Below are 15,142 nucleotides of genomic sequence, written 5' to 3' on the forward strand. Positions count from 1 at the left end.
TTTACACGGTTTACACGTATGGCTTTTATTTTTCCCTTGGCAGTAGACATTTGATTGCTTTTTCATTAAAAGATCAAAATGAATGCCTTAAAATACTGTTCTTTTTTTCAAACTAATATTATACCAAAGTAAAATGTGAAATGTCACTTAAAACAGCATGCATAGGCAATTTCATCGGAAATATAGAATATAGTCACGAAACTGTTGAAAGGTCATTAAAGATTGCATATTTTGTCTTTAATATTGATTCACTTATAGGGTCTTTGCATCGGAACTAAGCACGTTTATTAAAAAAAAAAAACAACAGTTGTTAGCATGATACGGGTTATTGTCTTCTCATGTATGTTATGATGATATGATACTAAACCCCTAACGAGAGGGATTGTGCCTGATATTCATATGATGAAGACATAATCTTTCAATGAGTTTAATTGAGGACTAGAGCTGGTATGTCAGTTAACTGCCAATAGTCTGTTGTTATTTATGTATTATTGTCATTTTGTTTATGTTCTTTTGTTACATCTTCTGACATCAGAATCGGACTTCTCTTGAACTGAATGTTAATGTGTGTATTGTAATGCGTTTACTTTTCTACATTGAATAGAAGTATAAGGGGAGGGTTGTGATCTCATAAACATGTTTAACTCCGCCGCATGTTTGGGCCTGTCCCAAGTCAGGAGTCTCTGACTTTTGTTAGTCTTGCATTATTGTTAATTTTATTTTCTTGTGTATATTTTGAGTTTATTGTGGCGTTCATTATCACTGAACGTGTATATATATATATTTGTTTAGGGTCATTTATAGGACTCTTCCGGGTACGGGAATATCTCGCTGCATTGAAGACTTATTGGTGACCTTTTGCTGTTGTCTGTTCTATGGTCGGGTTGTTGTCTCTTTCACCTTTTTATTGTTTTTAGGATTCGAGCGTCACTGGTGAATCTTTTTGTAGACGAAACGTGCGTCTGGCGTATGTACACAATTTTGTCCTTGTATCTATGATGAGTTTATTTGACACATTCTCCATTTTCATTCTCAATGTTATTGCTATTATCGATTTAATTGATATTTCTAGAATTAATGTATAGAGGCTATATGTATTATTTCGTCTTTAAACTTCTGTTTGCGGAAATGCAACCCAAGTGTATCTTATTAGTTATATCCGTAACACATAGTTTCATGGCATTAATGAAAATAAACATAGATGGTTGATACTATTTATTCTGTATTGAAATTCAGTTAAACATTGGCTTTGAATCTGGTCGTTTCTCTCTTCAATGTTATTAATATATTAAAACCTACATTTAATGTACTTTATAGGTGTAACACCACTAATTCGGGCCTGGCCAGAAAGCACATACCAGAACGTAGTACATATTTAACACAAAACAGTTCCTACGCATGAGTGTAACTTCAAAATATGTAGAATATTTTGGTATTTTTGGTATCAAATGAAAGCTGAAGGACTGGTGAATATTGTAGATCACTTTTGGACTTTTAATTTTGAATATTAAAAAAACTGCATCAAATTTTAAAAAGAGGGTACATTTTGTCTGTTTTTCATATTTGAAGTACCTGTTTGGGTACATCCGAAGTTCTGTGAACCAGTTCGTTCTTATATGCCATTAAAGGTATGTTGATTTTTTCAGTACAAGACACTATGAAGTGTTGCTTTGCAATGCAATGATTGCCACTTTATTTGAACTTAGAACAAAAGAGGTGTGCCTGCTTGAAACGGACGAATTTAACACAGAAAGCAATTGGACCATGAACTAGTGGTGTACTTCCTTAAAGTAGAACAACCAATAGAATAATACGACCTAATTTCATAAAACAAGTTAAGTACGTTGAGTGAACTCTCGGTTATAGTTAACATTTATTGATGCGGTATTATTTATCATTAAATTGTTCCAGCGTTGTCTACTTTACAGGTATTATAAAATGAAGTACTCGAAAAAATGTATTCCTCTGTTAGAAATAAATAGTTAGAATGTTGAGTGCGAAAAACTATCTTAGTGAAATTTGTGGTTTTTGGAAATCTCGATTCATGTTAGGCCTGAAATAGTTTCGGTTACATATATATGTATCTAAAAAGTTTCTTAAATCAGAGCAAGTACAGTTTGGAATATGATAAAGGCAGTCAGTTTTTAAATATTCCGTAGGCGGTTTTTCATTAAAAAAAGGTTTTTAATAGCAACTTTCTCTCCACATTTTATGTTATTGATAGAATCATATTCAAAACAGTGTGGCTGTGGCCATTGATTGACTGGGACAGATTATTTGAACGTTTGTCTGTAACGACCACTGCTCACTATGTACTTGTTAAAGACACTTAAACTTCGGGGTCACCAAAGGTTCTCAACACCTAAATGAAGTAATTCGAAAAATTAATCAGGAATAACACGATGTTATGATTAATATCAATAATCTAAATCAAAACACAAAGGTTATTCCTGATTAATTTTTCGAATTATTTTATTATTGAAGGCGTTAAGAACCTTTGGTTACTCCACAGTTTAAATTCTATAATAAGTAAGTAGTGAGCAGTGGTCGTTGCAGACAAACGTTCACCTAATCTGTCCCAGTCAATGGGATAATTCAGGTCGTCAATCAATGGCCACAGCCATACTGTTTTGAATATGATTCTATATGAAAACTTATATTTAATGACCTTTTTTAAGTAGAATAACTAGGAGTATAATACAACATAATTTCAGAAAGCAAGTTAAGTACTTTGAGTGCCCTCTCGGTTACAGCTAACATTTATTGATACGGTATTATTTATTATTAAATTACTCCAGCGTTGTCTACTTTACAAGAATTATAAATATATAAAGTGCTCTCCTAGGTAACACTTTTTTTATTTCTCTGGTTGAGATTAATAGATAAATGGTCGAGTTTTGAAGAACTATCTAAGTCGTTACTTAATGTTTAGCTTTTGCTATAAAATTTAATGATTTAACATAGTCGTTTCTGTCTACATTACTTATGAGTTTGTTACATGACAATCTATATTTTATATACTTCAAAGTACAGTAGTCGTGACTGTAATATAACATAATTTCATAAAGCATGTTAAGTACCTTGAGTGCTCTCTCGGTAGCAGCTAACATTTATTTAAACGGTATTAATCATGATTTAATTGCCCTAGCGTTGACTTCTTTACAGGAATTATAAATTGAAGTGCTCGTAACACTTTTTTTATTCCTCTGTTAGAGATAAATAGAATAATGTTGAGTGCGAATGAACTATATAAGTCGTTACTTCATTTGAAATTTATGCTTTTGGGAATCTTGATTATTATTAGGCTTCTGTTTAAATATATTTATAAATTTAATTTTTAACTTGGAGCGAGTACAGTTTAGTATGTTCAATGTGCAGCAGTCGATTTATTTCAAGAATGTGCTAATTCTTTCATATCAGATGGATACTTTCTGATTAATTTCACATTTGTTTCATATTGAACATCAAGATATGCAAGTGTGCATTAGGAAATACTCCATATCAAAATCTGCTACAAAGTTTCACCTATGTTTCACAAATGGTATGTTCGTATGTCGTAACTATAATCCCGTTCCCTTTTCACGAATAAGACCTACAGAATTATACCATAAACCGGGTTATAAGAATATGAGCAACACAACGGATGTTTCATGTGGAGCAGAATCTGCTTACCCTACCGGAGCACCTTGGATCACCTCCAGTTTTGGTGGGGTTCGTGTTGCTTAGTCTTTAGTTTTTTATGTTGTGTCTTGTGTACTATTATTTGTCTTCTTGCCTTTTTCTTTTTTTAGCCATGGCATTGTCAGTTTACTTTCGATCTACGAGTTTGAATGTCCATATTGTATCTTTTGTCCCTCTTTCAAGGTAACAATCATATTTCAGAGTAATTAAAGTTATGGTTAATATCAAGATGTAGGTTGTCTCGTGTACGTACACTTACGTATACTAGTAAATCTCGTTTTATCAATGTTTGAAACGAAAGTTGTCACTTATAAATACTGCATATATAATGATGTTCCTGTTTTATTTAAGAAATTTGTATTGTATTTCATAGCTGCAGCTAGTGTTTAAAACTTTGGCTAACAGCAATTTCCCGTTATTCTGACACCAACCGTCATTTCAAAATGAATAATATTGTAATATTCATGTTAACATGAACTTCTGCTTGCAAGGGTAAATTAAAGACAAATCGTGTTTTCATGATCATAGCGACAAAAAAGGCAATCATAAGTATTAAACGCTTCTTTTAGTAATTTCATATGGTTGTAAAATGGTTGAATGTGCTTTCGAGCGCTTCATACATAATGTAACAGTAAACGCTTTCACACTCCAAATGCATTTACATAAAGAAGCATTCAATGATTCTTGACAATTTACCCTGCATAGAAATTTAATAGAATAAAATTTATGTTGAACTAGGTTGTTTCTCTTTCAACTGTTTATAACATTACAGTACTAAAACCTACATTTTATGTACACTAAAGTAAAGAAGTCATACGTACATAGTGCATCATTGCTCAAGACAGATACGGGATTTTGAGTGCTCCCTAGGTACCATCAACATCATTTAATGGGGCATAATTTGTTTAGCATGACATCAGCATTAAACTACTATACTGCAATTATAAAGTGAAGTGCTCTCAAATGTAACATTTTTTTCTTATTTCTGTTGTTAAAAGAAAATCCGTGTGTGAGTAGAGTTCAAAAGAGTAAGTTCAGTCGTAACTTTAATAGAATCTGCCTTTTATCATGTTTATCTGTCATCTGTAGGCCTCTTTAAGACGTACAAATTTCCATCAAAATTCAGAATTCTGTACCTGTATCTATCGTTTATGTATTATTCAACTCAAATAAGGGATATTGTGAACATTCTCATTAAACCCATAATCCACATAAAATCACATAACAAGTAGGACAAATTGATCTTAATATCGTCCAACTTTTAACCTTTTCAATGATATTTTTTAAAGATTTTAAAGATAAATTATGAAGATAACGTGTATTTCAAGCAAAGAGCAAATATATATATATGAGAGTATCGTGTTTTTCAGGTGAGAGTATCTTTAAGTGTGAGGGGTTTTAAACAATAGATATTCAACAAATGGTTTAATATTTATTTTATTTGGTGTATATACATTAACATTACATAACTGTACAATCCTTTAGATTTTGAAGCAGTAAGGTCGTTTATTTTTAAAACCATATAACATCCTGCCCTTTTAGAATGTAAAACTGTGGATTCTCAATTTTTTATTGTATACAAATTTCGTGGACTTTCTGGGTACAGGTTAACCACAATTTTAAATGTTCAACGAATTACAAATTTCTGATAAGATTATGTGCAAACTTTTGAAAAATAATGAAATGAAATACCCACGAAAATACAAGTCCACATCAATCCACACCAACTGATACCAAAAACAATATATGAATCCACAGTACTGTATATCTGAAGTAAGTATGTCAGTTATTTAAAATTCATGGAATTGCTCTTTCAAGTCTTAAGAAATCTTGATTTTTTTTACCATTATTTGGTAAACAAAAACGTTAATGAGACATAATATGCAAACAAACAATGAAAATAATATTTCATTTACTTTCCTGAGTACATGTTTTTGTTGTTTCAGAAAAATACAGAATGCAATGAGCTTGAACGGATAGTTATCGTGCAAGGGCAATAACTCCTTAACATATCATTTCTATTTATAGATTTTCTTCTGGTTTTGTGGCCAGGTGTACTAAACAATACATTTTTATAAACACTTACATGTAGTGTTGATTCGTCCATTTTGACGAATTCCGGATACGAGTCTGTATAAAATGAACTAAAATTCGCAATAATTATGGCTATGAAATCCAAGGGAAAAGAGTTGGCTATGAGTGATTATTAACCATCAGTATGACTTAGAAGTCGATAAGAAAGTATTCTATCATCGTTGATCTACTAGTATATAAGATCATAATCTCATTTGCAAATCATTTACCCTGATTAAATCACTACTTATAATTCTTTTCTTCAAGCAATAACACAAAGATCTATTGAAACCCTACTCAAACAATTATAAGTGAGAGGGTTAGCGCTCTGAAACCAGGTTTAATCCTCCATTTTCTACATTTGAAAAGTTAGGAATATGAAAGTTCTTGTCCATTCGTTTTTGATGCGTTTTGTTATTTGATTTTGCCATGTAATTATGGACTTTCCGAATTGATTTTCCTCTAAGTTCAGTATTTTTGTGATTTTAGTTTGTTTTTTTTATATATTGTATGCGAACCCTGTCCGTTTGTCCACCTGTTCGTCAGTCAAGCTGCTTTGTAAGATTAACTCAAAAAACAAGCCGCACACTTATAAAACTTTAATATATAACACTTCTAATGTTGTGGATAAGACAAAGATCAATAAACTATAAAAAAGAAGATGTGGTATGATTGCCAATGAGACAACTAACCACAAAAGACCAAAATGAAACAGACATTAACAACTATAGGTCACCGTACGGCCTTCAAAAATGAGCAAATCCAAAACCGCATAGTCAGCTATAAAAGGTCCCGATAAGACAATGTAAAACAATTAGTCCATATTTTGAAAAATTTCTTCAAACATAAAGCTGTAAGTCTCAAAATATACAAAATATTTTTATTATATGATGGATTTTAGTTTGAAAGGAAAGTTAAGAACTTGAGGTACCTGTTGAACCCTTTTGTTTTGAATGATATATGATAAAATAAAATATTAATAAGAGCATGTGTTGCTTGTATCTCAGATCAGAAGTATCTATTTTACACATCCAGCAACAAGTTGGCTTTTTATACAATTACTTGATTCAGCTTAAGTCAGGATGATGTATTGTTTTAATATGAAATGTCATTATCCTTTAACTGAAGACGAAATTCAATTACTATAAATGTTGCCATTGCAGAATCAGTTGGGACATGAATTAGTGGTTTTAAACCACAAAGCAATATATATCATGTACAACGTGTTAAAATGGATTTACCTACTTAGAACTCTTATAATATTACGAGGGTCTTTTGTAAGCTCATTCATATTTCTTATCAAAATTCAAATAATATTTTTGTCTTATGGATAGAAGTCTGAGTGTGATAAGAGATGTTAGTTATAGGGTAAATGTTGCCAAATCTTTTTAATCAGGTATGGATACTATGTTCTGTTTTTGGTGTTTAATATGACATTCATTTTTATTTAACTGGTACACATTTTGTTAAGGGGCCAGCTAAAGCCCGCTTCTTTGTTACGGATTTTCGCTGTGTTGAAGATTAATTGTTAGCCTTGTTATGTTTTCGGATCATTGGTCGGGTTGTTGTCTCTTTAACAAATTCACATTTTCATTCTAAATTGTACTAAGTGTAAAAAAGCCCGATTAGTCTAAAGTTAAAATGTTTATCAAATAATTAACACCAACGTTTGTGCATAGAATATGTCAAACGAATCTAATTTAACGTGATAAAAGCAATTCATTTAGACTAGGTTTTATCTAAACGTTCATGGAAAACGTTTGTCAAATTATAGATATACAGATTCAATATTTCAAAGACTTTTGTCACTTTAATCTGTACTAAAACCAATATAAGTGCTAAAAATAATTTTCTCATTATTTGATAAGTGTAAATGACAATACGATCTGTGGTACGTTTTAAAGTCAAATTGGTGAACTCTAACAACAAGAAAGGCTTGTAGCTATATTAAGGATATCGTTATAATTCTGCAATTTTGTGACATGTCACTGTTGTAATAAAGACTACTGATTTTTATAATTATACTCCGCCTTCATTAATTTGTATGATTATTTGTGTTTTTGCACATGCATTTACTGTAAAATGATATTGAAATTGATCAACTTTTACAATTAACTGTAAAGATAATTGCCATCTTATCCTATTCAGTGTGGGATCCAGGATGTGATATAGCAGTGGTGTTCGAAACCTGTATAAAAAAAATTGACGTGTTTTAGCCAAAACAAATATCAATTGTTTTTTGGGGAGGTGCGCGTGCAGGCTATGGTCTGCCTACATTTGTCCTTGCAAAATCAATATGAAAACAAACTGTTTCCTTTTGACTCCTTAACCGGTTGTTCAGTCAAGTCATTATTATAACCCGTTTGACATTTACATGAACAACAAAGTATAAAAGTTTTTGATACTGATATGTGTTTATGTTATATGCATAAGGGAGCTACCATTTGATTTTTATGAGGGGAGGGGGTGGGCGGGGGGCGGGGGAGGGGGGGGGGCTAGGATGAAATTTGAAAAAAAATAGGCAGGACAGGAGTTTTGAGTAAAAAAAAGGCAGGATGTGACACTTGCAAAAAAAAAAAAATTCAGGACGACAATTTAGGTAAAAAAAAGTCACGATAAACTAAAAAAAAAAAAAAAAGGCAGGACCGATAAAGTGAAAAATAAAAAGGCAGGACAGAGATTACAGCTAAAAAAAATGCAGGACAAAATTTTTCATCCTAGCCCCCCCATAAAAATCAAATGGTAGCTCCATAAGTTAAAGAGAAACATGAAACGAGTTAAGCTTGACAGTAGCATTTGTACCATGTAATCACACAATGTTTCAAGATCGACCGGAAAGGTAATTGTACGGTTTATCATTTCGACTTCTGTATTGATTTTTCACAGTCTAAACTGCAACTCGACGTTGAGTAAACATCAATCAGTCAATCAATAATCAATATGACATTCTGTAAACCAAATATTCAAAATTATCGTGTTTTACGTTATCTGAACAAACACCAATTTGTATGCCCCATTTATTGGCATCATGTTTTCTGGTCTGTGTGTTCATTCGTCCGTCCCGCTAAAGTGTTTGGTCAAGGTAGTTTTTGATGAAGTCCAATTAACTTAAAACTTAGTACACATGTTCCTTTTGATATGATCTTTCTAATTCTAATACTAAAACAGAGTTTTGACCCCAGTTTCACAGTCTACTGAACATAGCAAATGATAGTGCTATTGGGGCATCCGTGTACTATGGACACATTTTTGTTATTTCAGCATTTTGTTATCAGATTGGTTTGTTGTCACATCACTTTTCCAGGTTAGAAAAGGGGGTGTTAACTATTGAAGGTCATACGATTACCTGTCAAAACAAACATCTTTGTCATTTGCAATTAAAGGACAGTTGGTACTCATACCACATCTTATTATGTTTGTATCGCAGACTTCAACGTCAGACATTAATTGCAAAGCATTAAAGCAACATGTTAATCCATGAGTATCTGGATAGAGATCCTTCAATAGTTTACCTTTATTCGTATTCTACTTTAATGTCCTCAATTCTGTGTTTCAGCACTTTATAAATATCTTTTTTCTATTTTTCTTTTTTGCTTATCTTTTTCTATACTTTATATTTTAGTCCGTCATTATTCTATGTTTACCCAGAACTCTCTTTTCCTTATCGTCCTGCCTATGTCTCTATCCTTGATATTTTAGTCCTTTATTCTGAATTTCTACCCGTTATTCTCTAGTCTGCAAACCCAATCCATATACCCTCAATCATAAGGGCATTTAGCTAATGTATTATTTTTTGTTTTAAAAACTAACGGTAATTAAAGAATACCAACCAGTTACCAAAGATGGAAATTAGTAACATTCACGCGTTCCTAAACTTATATTTTATACTGGATTATGTATTGTAATGTTCAATTAATCAATCGATATCATTTCAAATCAAATGATAAAGTAATGTTATATTCAAATGCATAGTGTGATAGGAATTAAATGACGCTTGTTCAAGAACGTTTGAACAAAACAGAAAAGATGTCATCTTTCGCAGTGTCATAATCAATTGTTTTGTTTCATTTAAATCAAAACTACCATGTGCACGTAAATGTAATTTCCATTTTTTTTTTTGTAAACATATCAAAAGGGATATAAATAACCTTAATCAAAGATTGCAATTGATGTTTAATTTCTGCTTTGAACTAAAAGATATATCATAAAAATATATTTTAATTGGCATCGATCAAAGTTACTGGATAAAAGTTAATGTGTAAACAAACAGGCGTTGTAAAGTAAGCAATAATTATAGCTTTTTATTGAAGTATAGTATCGACTTTTATAAACATGTTCTGTTTAACATCTATGCATACTTTGTAATCAAGAAATATACTTAATATCTACGTTTAACTTAGACATTCTCAACACTAACAATTCTGTAAATTGAATATCATTCAAAGATCAGATCACCTAAAGGCTTTGCTTTATAAAAAAAAGTGTAAGATTTTTAAGTGTGTCTTTTATGTTATGTTGTTATCAGGGTCTAGATAGGTTTATCAAATACAGAATAATGGGGGAAATGCCAAAGTAAAGGACAACAACAAAAAAAAAGAGTAAAATATAAAGAAAAAAACCAAATTATAAAGTATATGCTAAAATATAAAGAATATTTTTTTTTCTTCAAAATCGAAGAAATGACTTCAATCCCCACATATTGTCTCCTTCTGTTTACCTTTTATGTCGCGATCCTAACGTTTCGAAGGATATATAAATACGCAGCCACATTCAATAAGAACCGAGACGTGATGTTCGATACTCGATCAATGCAAAGAGTGTGACACGCTTTCTGTAGCTATAGAACCAGAGACGTGATATTCGATACTCGATCAATGCAAAGAGAGTGACACGCTTTCTGTAGCTATAGAACCAGAGACGTGATATTCGATACTCGATCAATGCAAAGAGAGTGACACGCTTTCTGTAGCTATAGAACCAGAGACGTGATATTCGATACTCGATCAATGCAAAGAGAGTGACACGCTTTCTGTAGCTATAGAACCAGAGACGTGATATTCGATACTCGATCAATGCAAAGAGAGTGACACGCTTTCTGTAGCTATAGAACCAGAGACGTGATATTCGATACTCGCAAAGAGAGTGACACGCTTTCTGTAGCTATAGAACCAGAGACGTGATATTCGATACTCGATCAATGCAAAGAGAGTGACACGCTTTCTGTAGCTATAGAACCAGAGACGTGATATTCGATACTCGATCAATGCAAAGAGAGTGACACGCTTTCTGTAGCTATAGAACCAGAGACGTGATATTCGATACTCGATCAATGCAAAGAGAGTGACACGCTTTCTGTAGCTATAGAACCAGAGACGTGATATTCGATACTCGATCAATGCAAAGAGAAGTGACACGCTTTCTGTAGCTATAGAACCAAGCTAACACTTTTATACAGTTTCAATAGTAAGCCTGATGCGAAACAACAGCCACATCCAATAAGAACTGAGACGTGATATTCGATACTTGATCAATGCAAAGAGAGTGACACGCCGCTTTCTGTAGCTATAGAACCAAGCCAACACTTTTATACAGTTTCAATAGTAAGCCTGATGCGAAACAACATTTTTGCTATAACTTGCCGTTTCGGGTGTATTTCAAATGTCATGATATCATTCCTAGCATCAGCTTTCTGAATATGGAGGGTCATCGGTAGCTGTTTGGATGATTATGATTAGCATATGCATGTACCGTAATCACTCGCTTATCATCACGCAGTTTGAGAGTTCGAACTCCGCATAAGTCAGGTGCGTTTGACTACAATCTGATAGTTTTCCTTCTAAATGTCAGTGGTTTTCTACACAAATTATAACTGATATTGCCAAAAGTTCTTGAAGTGGCATAAAACACCAACAACCATTCAATCAATCTTGAATAAATTGTATTTAGATGGAAGGTATTGTCAATTAACGTTAAAAAACTACATATCAAATATAGCAATTAGATTTTGAATTAATTATTGCAAGCCAAATATTTTACACACTAGGGCGTATGGATATGTTGGCATATTTATAATAAATCATGTACACAGAAGGGTGTTAGTCACTATATAGTTAACTTGCAATTGATCAAAAGAAATATTTCTTTTTTAATCTATTTTGGTAGCGAAATTACTTTGTTGTGCTATTTTTGTTGGTATAGAAACCCACACAGAACCTAAATTTGGTAAATCTTGTTGAAATTCAAATTACAGTACATACAGATGTGAATGATTTACGTCAATAACACAGTACCCAACAACACAAATGATAATAAAAACATCTAGATGTCAGTAATACCTACTGATAGGAGGTTATACAATAAGGAAAGTTCTAAGTACTTACAGGATTTGATTTTTTAGTTGCTTGCAGGCCGAATACTTTCTGGTAACAAAACATTTATAGACCTGCGCATTACTAAAAGGCAGACAAAGGGACCAATACCCTAACAGTAGCAGGTAGATTATTAATAAGTTTATATGGAAAGTGTGTGTACATTTTCTATGAGAAAAGGAAATTCATATGTTGAAGCTAACGCACAAGAATGAAAAGCGAGGCTTACATGCCTATTTTGTAGCGAGTGCACATTGATTTTTATATCTTCCTATAATGCATAAATGTTCTTTTTGACCTGTAATTTAACATTTACACTGTTTCTTATTTAATGAAATCAACCCGACTCAAACGTTAACCGAAATGAGGACTACAATTTCAATTGTGACTTAGTAATTTGAATATAAAAAAGCGGGGATACGAGAAGACTATGTTTATTATATTTCACGTTAAAAAGACAGATTTTGATTTGCTAATACGAGGGAGACAATTTACACTATCCCATTTTTTGAATGTCACCCTCTTGTTCAGACCAAGCAAAATTCGAGAATTAAACGGGGAGAGAATTGAATTTACATCAAATAACTAATTGCTATGCTCAAGATCTACGTTCATAGAATGTCACTACACAGTAACAATAAATTTTGTGAATTCTTCTATATATTATACGAGTAATATCTGTAACGTTGTTATCTACGTGCCGTCATGGTGAAAATATACTAATGATAGAACATTCAGTATAATAAATGTAATAAACGTACATGTATCTTAGATTTTGATACAGCAGATGCATACCCCTCGAAAAAGTCATTGCCAATCTTGGCTTCGCCTCGGTTGACAACGTTTTCTCGGGGTAACAATCTGCTCTGTCATCCTGTCAGCTATGTGTAATTCATATGATACATGTACTATACGTTTATCGCTTCATTTTGTCTGCCAACCTGTATTTGTATAAAAGAAAGGTCAATTGCAGGATAAATGCATTTTCATCGATACATGTGCATAATTATATTCAATATTTGTCACCAAGTGGGATGTTTATATTCTCTTATAGATTCCCGCCATTGTATTTTATCAACGACTTTGTGACCCAGAATGTTTATATAGAAAACAATAAAATAGTTGGAACAGCTTGTATTCTGTACTGTTGATAGGTTATATGATATTATGAACCTTGTTAACATGATAAGTACAACAATTGTCGCTACATATACACGTGTAACATATGTCCAACGATTAAATACCTGATTCAAACAGTTGTGAAAAATTAACTGTTTTAAATACGGCCATATTTTTTTTCTCTTTTGAATTATTCTCATTTTGTCATACCGGGACTTATTATAGTATTGATGATTTCAGTTTCATAAGTGTGTGATTAAATATTTACTTTGATAAATGAATAAGAAAACTATATTGTCCCAGAACAAAATGCTACCTTTGCAAAAAATAAAAAAAGGTAAAAATAAAAAAAGGTGAATGGTCGCTGTATAACATACAATAAACATTTTTTGTATTTGTAATGCTAAACAGTAATATACTATAATATATCATATAATATTTTTGGATATATTTTATCTAAACATCATAATCATTTGATGTTTGTCGTTTAAGATATATTTAACTTTAATTAAGGAACGATAATAGTATTTTAAAACAGAAAATCATAATTACATTTGTATGTTTATTGAAAGTTACGGTTTTTAAATGATGTACTATGGGAACACTTATCTTAAGAACTCCACAATGAATGTATTCATGAACGAATTTCGAAGTATAAAACAGGTGTTGCATGTGTAGCTAGTTCTGCTTATTTGTATGAAGCAGCTTGACTAACTCAAACTGGTAAAAGCCTAAAGCTATCAGTTTTTCTATAGGTTTTTCTTTTCCATTTTAACCGTGCTCATGCCTCGTTGCTTTTCACTCCCGTTTTTCGTTCCAGATTTTAGCTTAATGTAATTTGTTCTGATTTTGCAATTAGAAACATAATTTACAAATAATGAGAAATGACAAAGAAATTGAAAACAAAAAAGAATACAACACTTAATGAATGTCTTGCACCTGAAGCGCTTTTCTAGATTTATATTCATCGGGAACGCTCGAAGTAGAATATTTGAAAACCGAAGAGTGGAACTTAGCAAAAATCCATCTACAGTAAACGTTGACTGACAGAGAAGAAACCTTTACTTCTACATAATTTCTGTATTTATTAATGGATAATTAAAGAAAGTTTTGCTATAAATCATCTCGGTACCGAAGTACTAACTGATATGCTGATTGCGTATAAATAAATTGACATAAAGTATTTGTTGCGAACAATGTTAATATTATATTCTCTTTGATACATTAGATAAAAAAGAATAATAACTGCACCATTCATTAAAAATGTTTACACTTACCTTCTAGAAATGTTTGTAAAATATCCAATAAAAATACAAAATTAAAACTTTTCCAAAGTTTCCTGATCAGAGTTTTATTGAACAAACAATTTTTATCCTCAAAGACAAACCATTTAACTATTACGAAGAAATCAACGACAAATAAAATACCGCGAGAAGTCAAACGTCACTATACTGTAATTGTATAATACGGAAGAAGTTTTCGATCGATTTGACGGGTTAAAGATTTTTTTTTAATAATTTATGCATCTGGTGTAACGATTAATAACAATACCGCTAAACCTGTTATTATATTGTGCAGCTACTTAAAGCAATTCATATCTGATAAGGTTAAAGTTTAAGTATAGGAAGGGTTTGGATGGGACATATTTCTATAGCGACTGGTTTAAAGAAATATGTAACATTTTGTGCACACAAAGTAGTGAAAATTGGCAAAAATGCCGCTTAACCTGTTATTATATTGTACAGCTACTTAAAAGAAATTCATATCTGATAAAGTTAAAGTTTAATTATAGGGAGGGTTTGGATGGGACATATTTCTATAGCGGCCGGGTTAAAGAATATAAAAAATATAAATTCATGTACAGAAATTTATGGAAATCGGTAATAATAAACCTGTTGAAA

General features: G+C 31.9%; 1 protein-coding gene across 1 annotated transcript in view; it reads right to left on the bottom strand.

Moving 5' to 3' along the window:
• The window catches only part of LOC143052281 (galanin receptor type 2-like), a 36,925-nt gene extending 22,268 nt beyond the window's left edge, over positions 1-14,657 (bottom strand). Inside the window, exon 1 of the mRNA XM_076225285.1 lies at positions 14,519-14,657. The gene's annotated coding sequence lies outside the window, so the exon portion shown is untranslated. The remainder of the gene's footprint in view (positions 1-14,518) is intronic.
• Between the last annotated feature and the right edge of the window lie 485 nt (positions 14,658-15,142).

Source organism: Mytilus galloprovincialis, chromosome 11, assembly GCF_965363235.1.
Source record: "Mytilus galloprovincialis chromosome 11, xbMytGall1.hap1.1, whole genome shotgun sequence".
Taxonomy (NCBI): Eukaryota; Metazoa; Mollusca; class Bivalvia; order Mytilida; family Mytilidae; genus Mytilus; species Mytilus galloprovincialis.